At 39.0% G+C, this 13,431-nt stretch overlaps 1 protein-coding gene across 2 annotated transcripts in view; it reads left to right on the top strand.

Annotated features, from left to right (window-relative positions):
- Positions 1–13,431, top strand: part of BMPR2 (bone morphogenetic protein receptor type 2) — a 113,981-nt gene that overhangs the window by 71,109 nt on the left and 29,441 nt on the right. The window lies entirely within an intron of this gene.

Raw genomic sequence — 13,431 nt, forward strand, 5'->3', positions numbered from 1 at the left:
GCCTTAATGTATCTGTAATCATTGTAACAGGTTATTTCAGTAGCAGTGTCTTATTCCCAAAAGTGCTATTGGCACGATGCTGGCTTGTGTTATGATGGAGCCCTTGAAATGAGATTGGAAGGCAGGCTTTTCCATTCATTCTAGATTATTATAAAATGAAATAGTTACCAGGTAGATGCTGTTAGCTGCAATTTTTTTTTCTTTTGGAGAAGCAAGTATGTACTTGCAAATGCCTTTCGAAGTTCGAATATTGGCGTACAGCTGTAATGTGGCTGTATTTTAATTATTTGGTAGAAATGTGCTCAAGTACTTGACAGCTTGCTACATTATTGCAGTGAACTGGGCTCCTGACAGACCTTTCCTGGATTTGAAATCTTACAGCAGGAAGTTCAGGAAGAAAAATAGAAAGTGTATTTTGTAGGTATCATAGTAACCGTAGAACACTTGGATTTCCTTTGAAATGATAGATTGGGAAACAGAACTCTTGTCTAAAACATTAATAGGATGGTACCTGCTCAGAGGCATAACTGATGTGATTACCTGCAAATGGGATAAGCAAGGAAAACAAAAACCACCAAACCATAGTGCAGGCTAAAAGTGTAAAGTTGATTGAAGTCTTCCATTTCAATTAGCAATCATAAACCCTCATTTTTGTCCTGGTTATGCATTTTCACTTTAATGGAGTTTATAGAATTGCATATTACTAAATCTGATTTCTTTTAAGAGTAGCGTGAGAATGATGGGCAAAAAAATTCAGAAAACTAGTGTCCTGGTTTCAGCTGGGATAGAGTTAACTGTCTTCCTAGTAGCTGGTAAGGTGCTATGTTTTGAGTTCAGTATGTGAAGAATGTCGATAACACTGATGTTTTCAGTTGTTGCTCAGTAGTGTTTAGACTATAGTCAAGGATTTTTCAGCTTCTCATGCCCAGCCAGCGAGAAAGCTGGAGGGGCACAAGAAGTTGGCACAGGACACAGCCAGGGCACCTGACCCAAACTGACCAACTGTATTCCATACCATGGGACGTCCCATCCAGTATAGGAACTGGGAAGTGGGGGCGGGGAATCGCCGCTCGGGGACTGGCTGGGTGTCGGTCGGCGGGTGGTGAGCAGTTGCCCTGCGCATCACTTGTACATTCCAATCCTTTTATTACTACTGTTGTCATTTTATTAGTGTTATCATTATTAGTTTCTTCTTTTCTATTAAACCGTTCTTATCTCAACCCACGGGTTTTGCTTCTTTTCCCGATTTTCTCCCCCATCCCACTGGATGGGGGGGAGTGAGTGAGTGGCTGCGTGGTGCTTAGTTGCTGGCTGGGGTTAAACCACGACAACTAGTAATTCAGGGTGTCTTAAATTTGGGGTGACCAAAAAAGTATGTATTAAAAGTGGGCAAGTGTCTTTGCTGAAATCTAGAAATGCTTTGATGGTGTCCAGCTGGGAACCAGAAGAGTAATTTGAAAGCCTTGGCTATGAGTTCTCATATTTTGTGATGCTTTTAAAGCAGGAACACTTGTCAGGAAGGAGTCAGTCTCAAGTTTAATTTTATTTTGTTGTTTCACAAAAAAGGTTTCTATTTGTTTAATGGGACTTGAGGTTTTCACCATTCATTTAACAGGATTTCATGGTACACTCAGGATTTGAGTAAATCAGATTGACAGAAGCCTTCTTTGTATTAATTTTTTAAAAGGCTGCTTTTCCCCATTCTAATTTCTACAGTATTTTTATAAATAAGTGTGTCGTGAAGATACCAATCTCACTCTTACAGTTTAATTGTACAGCATCATTAAAACAGCCGAAACCAATACTCAGGGCTGTGACAACTTCAGGGATTATTTTAAGAACATTTTTAATTACATTGAAAATATGTTTAAAGTAGAAGAGTTACAGAAGCTGTATCCTTCAATATGTAAAAGTTTTATTCAATCTGTGAACTTAATATAGCAATCACGCAGATTCCAACATTGTTAGCAAATCCGTTCTATAGGATGATGAAATGTCTCCCTGTGACCTACTCAGATTTGTGTTGAAATATTTATACCTGGTTTGAAACAAGTTTGTTGCTGTAGGGCAGACAGAACGTGTTATACAGGTGAAGTCAGCTGTATTTCTCATATACCCGCGGTGTAACACAAATTGATAGCTTTGATACCAACCTTCATACTTGATTGATGTGTATTTGTTTTGGCAGGGGTGTTGTCTTAGATACTGTCCTTCCTCCCCTCCCATGGTGTCCCCTGTTGGTTTTCTTACCCAAATCCCTGCTCAGCATAACCGCAGTTGTACAGCACAGCTGTCAGGGCGCTGCTGGGCTGGAACAGGCACCTGGGAGTAGGAGGCAAGGGATGCTTGAGCTGGTGCTTGTGCTGCGAGAAATGAACATCAAACAATGTCTGTATTTGATCTGAAATCAAGTACTTAGATCTGTAGAAGGATTTTGCATAAGTGCAAACTAAGGATTACTATTTATCATTATTGCCTTTTTCATCTTCATGTTATTTTAAAATAATCAGAATAGCCTTTGAAGTTAGGGAACGTACTGTTTTTCCCATTATATAACTAGCTAACATAAAGCACAAAGAAACAAAGTAACCTGCCTAAGATCAGGCTATTATATATCAGAGCCAGAAACAGAACCCAAATTTCTCTTTGCTTTGTATTTCAAGTTAGGGAAAATTTTTCTTTCCTTTAGGAAGAAAATGCATTCACACATATCTAATATATGCACTTGTGTGTCCTCATACAAGATGCAGTTATCTGAAGAAGGTCACTCCAGCTGATGCCTTGGAAACAGAAGCTGCGTGTCAGTGGAGACTATTGATTTCATTGGGGTCCTCCTGAGGTTAAAGCTTTTCTCCTCACTGGGCTGTTCTCGCTGTTTTAGCTTCCACCCTGCTGAGTGCTGGCTATGCCTCTGCCTCCTGACTGCTCTGTTGAGCTTGTCAGATTTCCAGAGCCTTTTCTGTCCTTAATTTCCTTCTGCTTTAGGATGTCCCCAAATAGCTGCGTCTCACATCTGTGAAGTATCTTTGAGAAGGAGTTTCTTCCTGCCCAGAAGCCAGCTGACTCTCCGTTTAAGCAAGAATAGGGATAGAGGAAAATAGCCTTTGCTAAGGCCTCCCAGCTGGCGAGGAGAGACAGTCTTCAGCAGGAACCAGGAGAGGTTCCGCTGCTCCGCTGGCCTCCTCCACTCACTGGCGTGGACACAGGGGATTGCAGCAGAGGGAGAGCAGTGTCTTCAGTGATGGCGCTGTGCTGGATGGGAGCTGAACGAGGAATGGGAGTGAGAGAGAGAGAGACTGAGAGACGGTGATGCTGACTGAATGAGAGTGCCCAAGGTCTCGAGGAAAAGAAGGGAAGATACTCTTCACTGTGTTCCTCGGGGACCCTGGAGCAAGATAGGAGGGGGATTTTTGGCTGGCCCCAACTTCTGGTTTCTGCTTCACCACTCAATTCCTTCTAACAATAGTTTCGTCTGGGACATACCTGGTAAGACCAACCAGGGCAATGTTAGAGGGTAGAGAAATGTAATGATTTTTCTTATCTTCAGGTTACAAAAGACTTTTAAAATATTTTTGAAGTCTTAAAAAGAGAATCTGGTAAAAGTTAGAAATTATATGGCCATGTAGAGAAGATGACTGGGAAAAACAGGAGAGTAAGAGGGAGGATTAATGGGAAAATGGGACGTGTACTTTCGTGTTAGACTTTGTCCTTCTAAACCATGATAGGAAGAGCAGGATCAGATGCATACCTTTTGGAATACCACGGGTGTTATTTGAATTGGCATTAGCCAGACAAACACAAGCTTTAGTAACCATGAATGTTTCTACAACGTCGGACAGATTTAACTCACAGCCCAGTAGCACATGCCTTCAAATTTAAAATTACAAAACCTTTTACGTGCAAGAATGAGTGCTATACTGAGTTGTACTGAAAGTATAGAAGAATGTTCTTGAATTAAAGAAAATAGGAAGAGCTAAGTTTTAATACTAAAATATGTGCTATACCTGTGGATTACCATTGAAGATTACAGTTTTAAGCTGATTTAGGACATTAGCTCTGAAGTACTAGGACATAAACCAGAAGTGTAATGAAAGGTTTTGTCAGTACTCGTTTTCACCTTATCTGTTTGTATCAGTCTTGGGTTTTTACTTGAACAGATTAGTTGCCTAAAACTGTGCTGTAATTCAGATTTCATTGCATGTTTAGGAAAACGATTTTGGAATAAACACCCCATACAATCGTGTCCATTAAATCAGTTCATTTTTCATTGCCTGTTACTAAGGTTGACAGGAAAAAAATATTCCTGAACCTCAGTCAGGGGCGTGCAGCTTTATTGACAGGACGTTAGTCCTCCGTGTACCTGCCTGCCCAGGAGCGCAGGAGCAGGCAGCGCAGAGCTGGCGGCAGGCGGAACCAGCATTGCGCCTCTGCGCCGCAGCTGGCTCCACGGCTGCAAACGGAGACACCCGGCGCTCCTCCAGGGTGCACCCAGCAAGCGCCTGCTTGGACAGGCCCGGCTGCCCCACGCTGCTTGGGCTTGGCTCAGCCTTTCCACTGAGGAAATTGCTGGCAAGGGGGGGATGTGGGTTTGTAGGAGCGAGGGGAGCACGACTGATTGGTAGACAGCATTGCTGGGCTTCGGAGCTCTCGAAGACACAAAAAATGCAGGCACGCGGGATTAGAGCTGCCTTTTCTAAAAGATTTGGTGGTTTGTGGGGGTTGTTTGCTTGCTCACCCATATAAAAATAGGCATGTTAGTGTTTCGATGTCACTTTTTGGGCTGTATTTTTAGTGCCTGGGAACATTACAAACATGAACTACTTAGCTATTGAGCCTGTTGGATTTAAAATAGCTTCAAATAGCTTTAAAGAGGTTTTCTGAAGTACTCATTTTTTTCTGTTGCAGCACGTGCATTTTTTCATCCAGTGTTTTTACAGAAGCTGGAAGAGTGCCGTTATGTTCAAGCCTGTGTTACCGTTTGGTTTGATAAAGAAGTCCCTTTGGTCCAAGATCAATATAAAGGGACAATGTAGATGTTTTTTGCAGCCTTTTAGTTAAAAAACATTTTTCTGACTATTTTATTTCAATATAGAAGATGACCCCAGCATGTGGTTAAGTGCCCAAATTAGCTTTCCATTACGCGTGAAGGCAAGGTTGAGGTGTACTCGAATGCAGTTTGCCTACAGAAGCAAGGTATTATTTTTTTTCTCTGTAGTAACCAAGTATTTATCAGTATATAGGGAACTTCAGAAAGATAATCTAAATTAAGTTTTGTTTTTTAATTGCTATTCATTTTACATGCATTGTGATTATAAGGGTCTGTTCAGTAGTGTTTGAAATTATGCTGAAGATGCCCAAACTCACAGAAGAAAAGGCAGAAAGAGAAGTTGTGCTGGGTTTTTATCAGCTCAGGAATTACTTCTGTACAAACGTGACAAGCTGCTAATTCACCTCTTTGTATGTAGTCATCAAAGAAAGAGCCATTGGGGAGGGATTGCATAACCCACTTCTCTGCCAAAGAAATTACCACACATGCTTAATTTTTAAGTTTCGTGTATCAGCACAACCTTCAGTTTTCAAAACAAAGAAAAAAGGTGAATCTAATACCCGCGGCCTAGCTCCGGATCAGGTGCTTGGTGGCAGCTGGTACCCCTGAAGAGGATGGAGGCACCAGAAGGGATTCCACCCCTCGGACCACCTGGCTGCAGGGGCAGCGACAGAGCCCTCCTCTTTGAGACAAAGCCCAGAAAGCTCAAATCTAAACTGTGTTTTCTGACAGCAGATTTTTAAAGAGATCTGCCTGTTGAAACTCTGCCATCACGAATGACTGACTTCTGGCTGTAGCAGGATTCCTCTGGAGCGTGTTACGGAAAAGAAATTTTACAGCCCAAGCTGGCTGTATGAAGTTTTGAGGCGTTCTCTGAGGAGGCAGACAAGATGCATCACAATGCATTGCTGCCAGGTTGTAATGTTACTGCAAGTCTCATGAGAATCTGGTGCTTTCTTACAGCCCAGGTTCCATACAGTGACGTGATTATGTCAAAAATGAATTAAAATTTTAGCTCTCCTGATGTGGAGAAAAAAACATGAAGAGATGTGTTATAAAGGACAGTTCATGACAATGATTATATAAGATTTTATATAAAAAGTTAAAATCAGTCAAATATGATGGTGCTAAGTGCAAAGTGGAAACATATTAGTGACTGTATAAATCTTTTCTTCAAATAATGGAATGATTGGAACTAAGTGCAAATTTTCTGCTTCATCTAAGTCAATAGACTAGAAACCAGGGATTTGCTCTTAAGTCCAGGGAAAACATCCATTTTAAATTGTGAAGGAAAATTGCTTTAAGGTTACTGCTTGGCAGGATTATTTTGTTAAAGAATGTTGCACCATCTCCCACAAAAAAATACAGTTCCCGTTGTGCTTTTCATTTGTGTGAGCACCAAGTGCTCAGTCCTCTTCCATGAAAGTTTTCTTGCTAACTTAATTGTGCATTCAGGTCCCTCCAAAAATTGTATGTGAAATAGTGTTCTTTAAGTTAACTTTGTTTTAACTATTGAAGGTGGTCACATTGATAGGTATCAGATATTTGCATTTTATACTATCTTATTACAAAATGCGGACATGGATTTTGATTTTATTAATGATTTGTCAAGCACTTAGGGAAGGATACAGCCTCACTTCAAATGTACGGGCTCATAAATCAGAATGAGGATAAGAGTAATTTTAGAACATGGACCTATAAAAGCTTAGGAGAACAGGAAAAGTTGTTTAGGAAATGCTATTTTTTTCCTTTCATCGTTCTCAGCTATACATAGGTTTAATGAAAAACAGGCAGTAGCTGCTGCTGGAGTTCATTGTAAAGGTCTGTAGAATATAAGGTATTCCGACAATGTAGTCCCAGCTTAACTGAAAAAGTAAGTTTAAATGCATTTAGTTAACTTGGTGTAGAAGGCTATGTGATTGGGATTGTTGTTTGCATCTATGAAAGTCTGACCTATGTCCATGTATGTAAAAGGCTGCTAACATATTTCTTCATGTATTTCTTCCTTACAAGTTCTCTGCTTATTTTTTTTTTCTTTCACATTTTCTTCTCTGTAGTGAATGAATTTAAGATTTACTTAAGATTTGGTATAGTGTTTATATTGGAGGCTTTCTTGTCATTTGCCTCTAGCATGGTGAAGACTGAACTCTTGCTGCGGGACAGTGGATCAGGAATGAGGTAGCAGTCAGTTGGTTGGAAAGAAATGTTGATTACTGTCCAGAAAAGAGGGGAAAAAAAGACCTGATGAGGTGTTTTCGTTTGGTTGGAATGCGCTGCTAGAATGCAGTAAGGGATGAGGGCTTACTTTACACTCTGCGGAAGATTCCTAGGACATGTTTGATATAAGCTACGTGTAGACAGAACAGATAAATAGATGTGTAGGTCCTTGGAAAAGATTGCTAATTGTATGTTTTTTCGAAGGGCCAAGATCTTATCACTGTCATGAAAGTTGTGCAGGGCTACTGTGAAAAGAAATGTGACTTTAAAAGCAAGTAGAATTAATTATACTTGAAAAGTCTCTTTTCCAATCTGCAGAGCATATTTGCAGTCATCTGCAGCTAAAGGCCATATTGCCCCCACACTTCAGCCTTCCATCGCATGCTGTGTTGGTGACTGAACCGTAAGGTTTCCCTCATGCTGCTTCTGATCTCATCCTCAGTATCATTAAGAGTCCTTAATAGAAAAGCAGCTTCTACAACAGACTGGCAATGAACATACTGAATCTATCACATCAAAGAAATAGTTGTAGGATGGCGTGAAGACTCTGCTTCTTTCTAAAGTGATCTGTATGGGCAGATCTTTGAGTCCCTGTGTAGTTTTACTGACTTTGATCAGAGTCCATACAGCTGCAGTTGTTTTGAAGAATCAGATGTTACTGTGCTGTGAAGATTAAAGGATGGTGTTTTCCTTATGTGTTGGAGACTAACATTGCTACTTACTTGGTGATATGGCAATTTAAATAAATATTAATATTTTGGTACCTATCAGCTGTAAGACCACTTGGCTTCTGATATAGTGATACCAGAAATTCTGTGGGAACTTAGGTAGTTATTTTTAAAACTGATTTTCATTATATAGAATAATTGTATGTTTCTCTAAAATGTTTTTATACAATGCTTATCTAAACTTAAATACACACATATTTTATAGAATTATTTACTACTGTGTGACAAATACACAGCTGTGAGTCATTTACATGAAGAGTAGACAGATTTCTAAAAATGGAATGAGAAGCCTTAATAGCAATATAGAGATCTGGTGGAAATTTATGTGCAAATATCCTTTATTATATGATCACTCTCATATAAATATATAGCATTGAAACAACATTTCAAAGCCTAAGGTTTCATATTCAAACATTTAAAGATTAGAAGGAAACAATGTCATTGCTTGCACAGTTTTAAGGCCATCTCCATGTACGTGTTGTGATACAGCCTTTAATTATACAATCAAATTTTTCCCCATGGGATTCCTAGTTTTTCAACATGGCTAACACTGACTGCCTTTTCTCATGGCTGTCTTAAGATGTCTCACCATAACAGTGATCTCTACAGTGTCCCAAGGAGCTCTTTGGCCATCATGGTGTAGTACCTTTGGTATAGTGGTAGAGAAGAGTTTTCAGGACAGCTTTCAGCTGCTACAAGGAGGAGACTATCCTTCCTTCTCCTCATTTCCCATTCCATTTGCTTCATACTTTGTAATTGTAGTAATAGTATCAGGGCCAACAATCTGCTGAAAGGTGAAGTAAGAAATGTGAAAACTTCGCATGGGTTCTTCACAGTTCGTGACCCAGGCTGGAATATTTTACCTTCACAGGACACACTTGGGTGCTTGAACTGACGCAGTAACGATGGTGGTGGTGGGTTGGTTGATGCTTTATCTGCAGTGGCCACAGAGGGAAGATATATCAGAGTGGGGGGGACTAAGGGGATAGCTGTCTGCAGGTTTCACAGTATTTGCTGATGGGAAAGGAAGATACAGGAATTACGCATCCTCTTTTTGGCTCCCAGGGAAGAGTTCTGTATGTTTACAGACTCTTTTGCCGTTGGCCGTTGTTAACTAGTTTTGTCTCAGTTTTCTCTGATTTCTCAAAGTGTTCTTTGGTAATAGGATAAATGCTGATTTTAAAGTATGGAAACAGGAAGCATATAAAAGAGCCTTTCATTTTTGCAAGTTAAATTACTGAGAAATAAAAGAAGAAGCTTTTTCAAGCAGAGGCACAGATTGGAATACTTTTGCATTAATTACTATTACAAGCTTATGTTTATAGTGGAAAAGTTAATTTGAAGGAAAAATATTATTCCTCCTGATGCCATTAGCACTGTCAGTGTTCTTCATTCTGTGTCGTTCCTGAGGAAGGTTAGGAAGGCAGCAGTAGACAACCTCCATATGTGGCAATGTGGAAGCTTAATTTTAAAAAAATTAATTTACCAAAGATATTGTCTAAGTGTTTGGAAACTATTATGGCAGTGATGCCTGAGAGAAGAGAGAGAAATCCCTAATGTGGTAGAAGTGCCTGCAGGGAGTATCCGAAGTGCAGGGCTGGGTTCAGCCAGATGACTCACTTCTGAGTACTAGAAGCATTCTCCTTCACAGTTTGCTCTGAAATACATTCTCAATTATTCGTGTGTACCTTTGACAAAATTCCCTCCATACACAGGAGCTGTTGTACTTGGGTTTTTGGAACCTGAAAACAAGCTCTTTGTTGCTGGTGAGGTCAGGACGCTTCTGGGAACGGTGGCTTGTTGGTTACCAGCTGCTCCCCAGCCAGAAGGAGGTTGTCTCTGTTTTAATGAGTTGTGCTTTGTTTCTTTTTCTTATTTGAAAAACAAAACAAAACAAAACAAACCACAACACAACTGTTATACTATTTGCTGTGATATTTCTTTGTGATGGGTTTAGTGGACTTCAGAAAAATGTTGACTAGTATCAGAATTACTGTCAGTAATGTTTCAAGATAGAAGTGTGTACATGCTGGGTGCTTTCTAAATGGCATCCTCACACTGCTGCTTGAAGAGTCAGTAGCCCTGTCAGCAGTGCTCTCCCTTTGCCATCCAAGTGGGATAAGAAGTTGGCTCTTCAGGTGTTCTGGGCCTGTTTCTGTTGGTTTTAATTTTTTGTTTTGGCAGATTTTGTGTTAGATCAGGGAGCCTAAGTGGAAGTTGGAAATAAAAACCTTACATGTAAATAGCAGTGAAACAAGCAACTACAGTAATCTCTGCTTTCAGTTACAGTAACATAAACTTGAAGAAGCTTTGCTGATATCTTCTGTGTACAAGCGTAGGCAGAATTTGGCTCAGCAGTCAGCTCCTTAATTAGTGGATTTTCTAGAGTCTGCAGCTAATTCTGCTCAGCATATGCTATTGCTTTTTTTTATGCTACATATTGGTTTGGGAATAATACTGAGATACCAGTGTTCCCAGTCTGAAATTGGAAACCACTGTTGGACAGTTGGGTTTTCATTCGGTTTGTATTTGTCACTAAAGAAATACCCAAATATTGGTAATGATCCCCAAAACTCAAATGAGATTGTTGAATAGTAGTTATGCGTGTTTAAAGTCAGTTTGTACTATGACATGACAAAAAAATACTGAAGCTGTAGGGCAGGAGTCTTGTCATTGTAAATAAACTTTAAAAGCAGAGTCCACTGATTTGGGGATGGGATTGTTAACAGTTTCAGACCAACAAAGTCTTACTTCAGAAAATGTTGTTTATGCTCTGTGATGCATCTGGAGCTACTGATAGGAAGTGTAATATCAAATAAACTTTCATAATGAATTTCTTAATCTTAAGGACTTGTAGTTGTTTCAGACAGGACTATAAGTTCATGGAAGAAAACATGCAAAGAAATTTGTATACATGTGTATTTTACATTCTTATTTAAAAAGTGCCTTGCTTAAAGGTCAGTAATTACTTTCATTGACCCACACTGATGTGCCTTTTGGTAAGTTAGTTAAAATGCATCTCCAGATAATACCAAGAGAAATATGGCTTGTATGTGCATGTATATGTATATACAAAATACATATTATTTTACTTAAAAGTAGATAAAAGAGGAAATGTGAACCTCTGCAATGCCTTGAGAGGTCCTGTCTGGTTTTGGCTTTGCTGGCATTTCTCATCTAGGCATTTAAAGTCAACTCAGCAGCTGGTGTAAAAGGCTAAAGATGAAATATATCCAAAGAAAGAGATGGATTGAAAAAACTAATTAGTTAATAAGAGTCTTGTTAAGCTTTGGAAGGTTTTAAAACTGGGTCAATAAATGACATACCCTTTTTGTTCTATTTAAGAAAGATTGATAATCTGACAACATCAAAAGTTATTAGTCATATGAAGCAGATAGAGGGCAGATAGGAAATAATACTTTTTGTGGGTTTTTTGCGGCCATCTGGAACTTTTGTCATACTGTTTGTTTTGTGCTTTTCTTTTTACGTAGATTTACAAGTAAAAGATGGCAAAATTGTCCTTGCTGAGAAATGACTGGCCATCAAATGCAGCATTTTACTCATTCATATTGTTTTGAGCTGCACGTTCCCACTCCATTGAGATGTTCAGTTACCCTTATTAAGAAATCTGTATTTATCCTTAAATTTATAAACGTTGCTCAACAACCTGACAATAGTAACTCACACTGTAGGGCTGACTTGGCTATTGGAATGTTGACACCATCATTTTAAAATGTTTATAAGAATTAAAAATTGGTTCAAGATAAGCCAATCTAAGATTTGTTAAGAAACAACTCTGCTTAAAAAAATTAAAACACTCCTGTTTAAGGCCAGGGAAGTTCTCTGAGGTTACTTGGTGGCTGCACAGCTACCCACTAAAGAGAAAAAGCCCCCAGAGGGAATGGTCCATCAAGGAAAGAGAAAGCAGCAGTCATTTTTCTCTGCATGTTTTTCTACTGCTGATCGGCACAAAATGTTGTTATTTGGAGATTTTCTAGTAGCTCCCCAGCCTGCATAATGCCACCATTCACAGGTTTCTAACAGGAGAAAGAGCAAGTGTGCCAGTGCAGCCAGAGCTGCTAAATAACCCCTGTTGCTCAGGATGCCCTTGCCCTGGGCCATGCTAGGAGTGGAGGAACAGCAAAATCCTGTTCCAGGGTAGAGCAGGGCCCTCATGATGGAGGCATGTTGTTAACCCTTTGTTTATAAGAAGAAATAAAGTAGAGCAATCAAACTTAGGTATTAGATAACATTTGGCAAACAGTAGTGGAAACGATTACTGTATGTTTAGCAATGGGAAGGTTGTAAATGGCTGCTCCCTAGTTGCGTGGTCAAAGAAAATACAGCTGAGATTATAGCATAAAGCTCGGCCCCTCAAAACCTGCATTTTCTTAGTGCATGCTAGGCACTATCTTGAACTGATGCAAAACCCACCACATTTAATATATATTTTAAAAGGTAAGCCAATAAAATGTAAATTCCGTTCACAAAAATATGAAAGTCAAAATTACATTTCCCTGCCAGCAATTATTCAGCTTCTTACACTTGTGTAATATTTTATATAGCTTTGTGTGATGTAAGTTTCCTTTATGATGTTGTGTTTTTTAATATATATGTATGTATGTATACGTTTTGAATTTGAAATATATATTTGTATATGTAGTAATGGTATTTCTTTTGATGGAACAAATTTAATTTTGATGGTGTCATGATTATCACAAGCTCCCTCTTATTTGAAGGGCTTATCAGATACAAAGTGCATGTTATTTTTGGTGGGTGATTTTTCACATACTTCTATCGTAGCTGAAACTCTCACTGGTATTTTGTTTTACCAGCTTTTTATTATTTCCTCTTACCTTTATGGTTATGTAGAAATGGAAGCTGTTGTCTTTTAAATTTGCTTTCTCTTCTTACCTGGTTCTCTTGCGTCTATCCACACTGGGAACTGGAATAAGTGAATCATGTTTAATTTCTTTTAAATGCAGTTCAAGCAAAGTGAATTTGTCAGTTTATTCAGCTAGTGTAGACTGGGATAGATTGTATTTCAGTCTCACCTTAAAATTTACCTAATGTTTAAGCCTTGTGTGCATTTTATATTTTGTGGTTTTAGCATAGTGAGGTCTCATTACAGTCTTTTAAGGAGTACTTTTAGCAATATATAAGACAAGTTTAAACATAGTTCCCAAACTTGATTTTGAAGCCAAAGTAAATGAGGTCTTGTAGTGCCACATTCCAGTGATTCTGACATCAGAGGAATATCTGCAGTAATAAATTTTAATATGAAAGTGGATGAATATTTATATGCCTACAAGAAGCAAGACTGGGGTCTGACATGGAGAAGCATTAACTTAACCATTCAAGACACTAACAAATTTTTTCATGAAAACTTTTTCCCCTGCTCTGGAAGAAAAAAAAAAAAAGCTAAAGCAAGGTACTGAC

Source organism: Buteo buteo, chromosome 5, assembly GCF_964188355.1.
Source record: "Buteo buteo chromosome 5, bButBut1.hap1.1, whole genome shotgun sequence".
Lineage (NCBI taxonomy): Eukaryota > Metazoa > Chordata > Aves > Accipitriformes > Accipitridae > Buteo > Buteo buteo.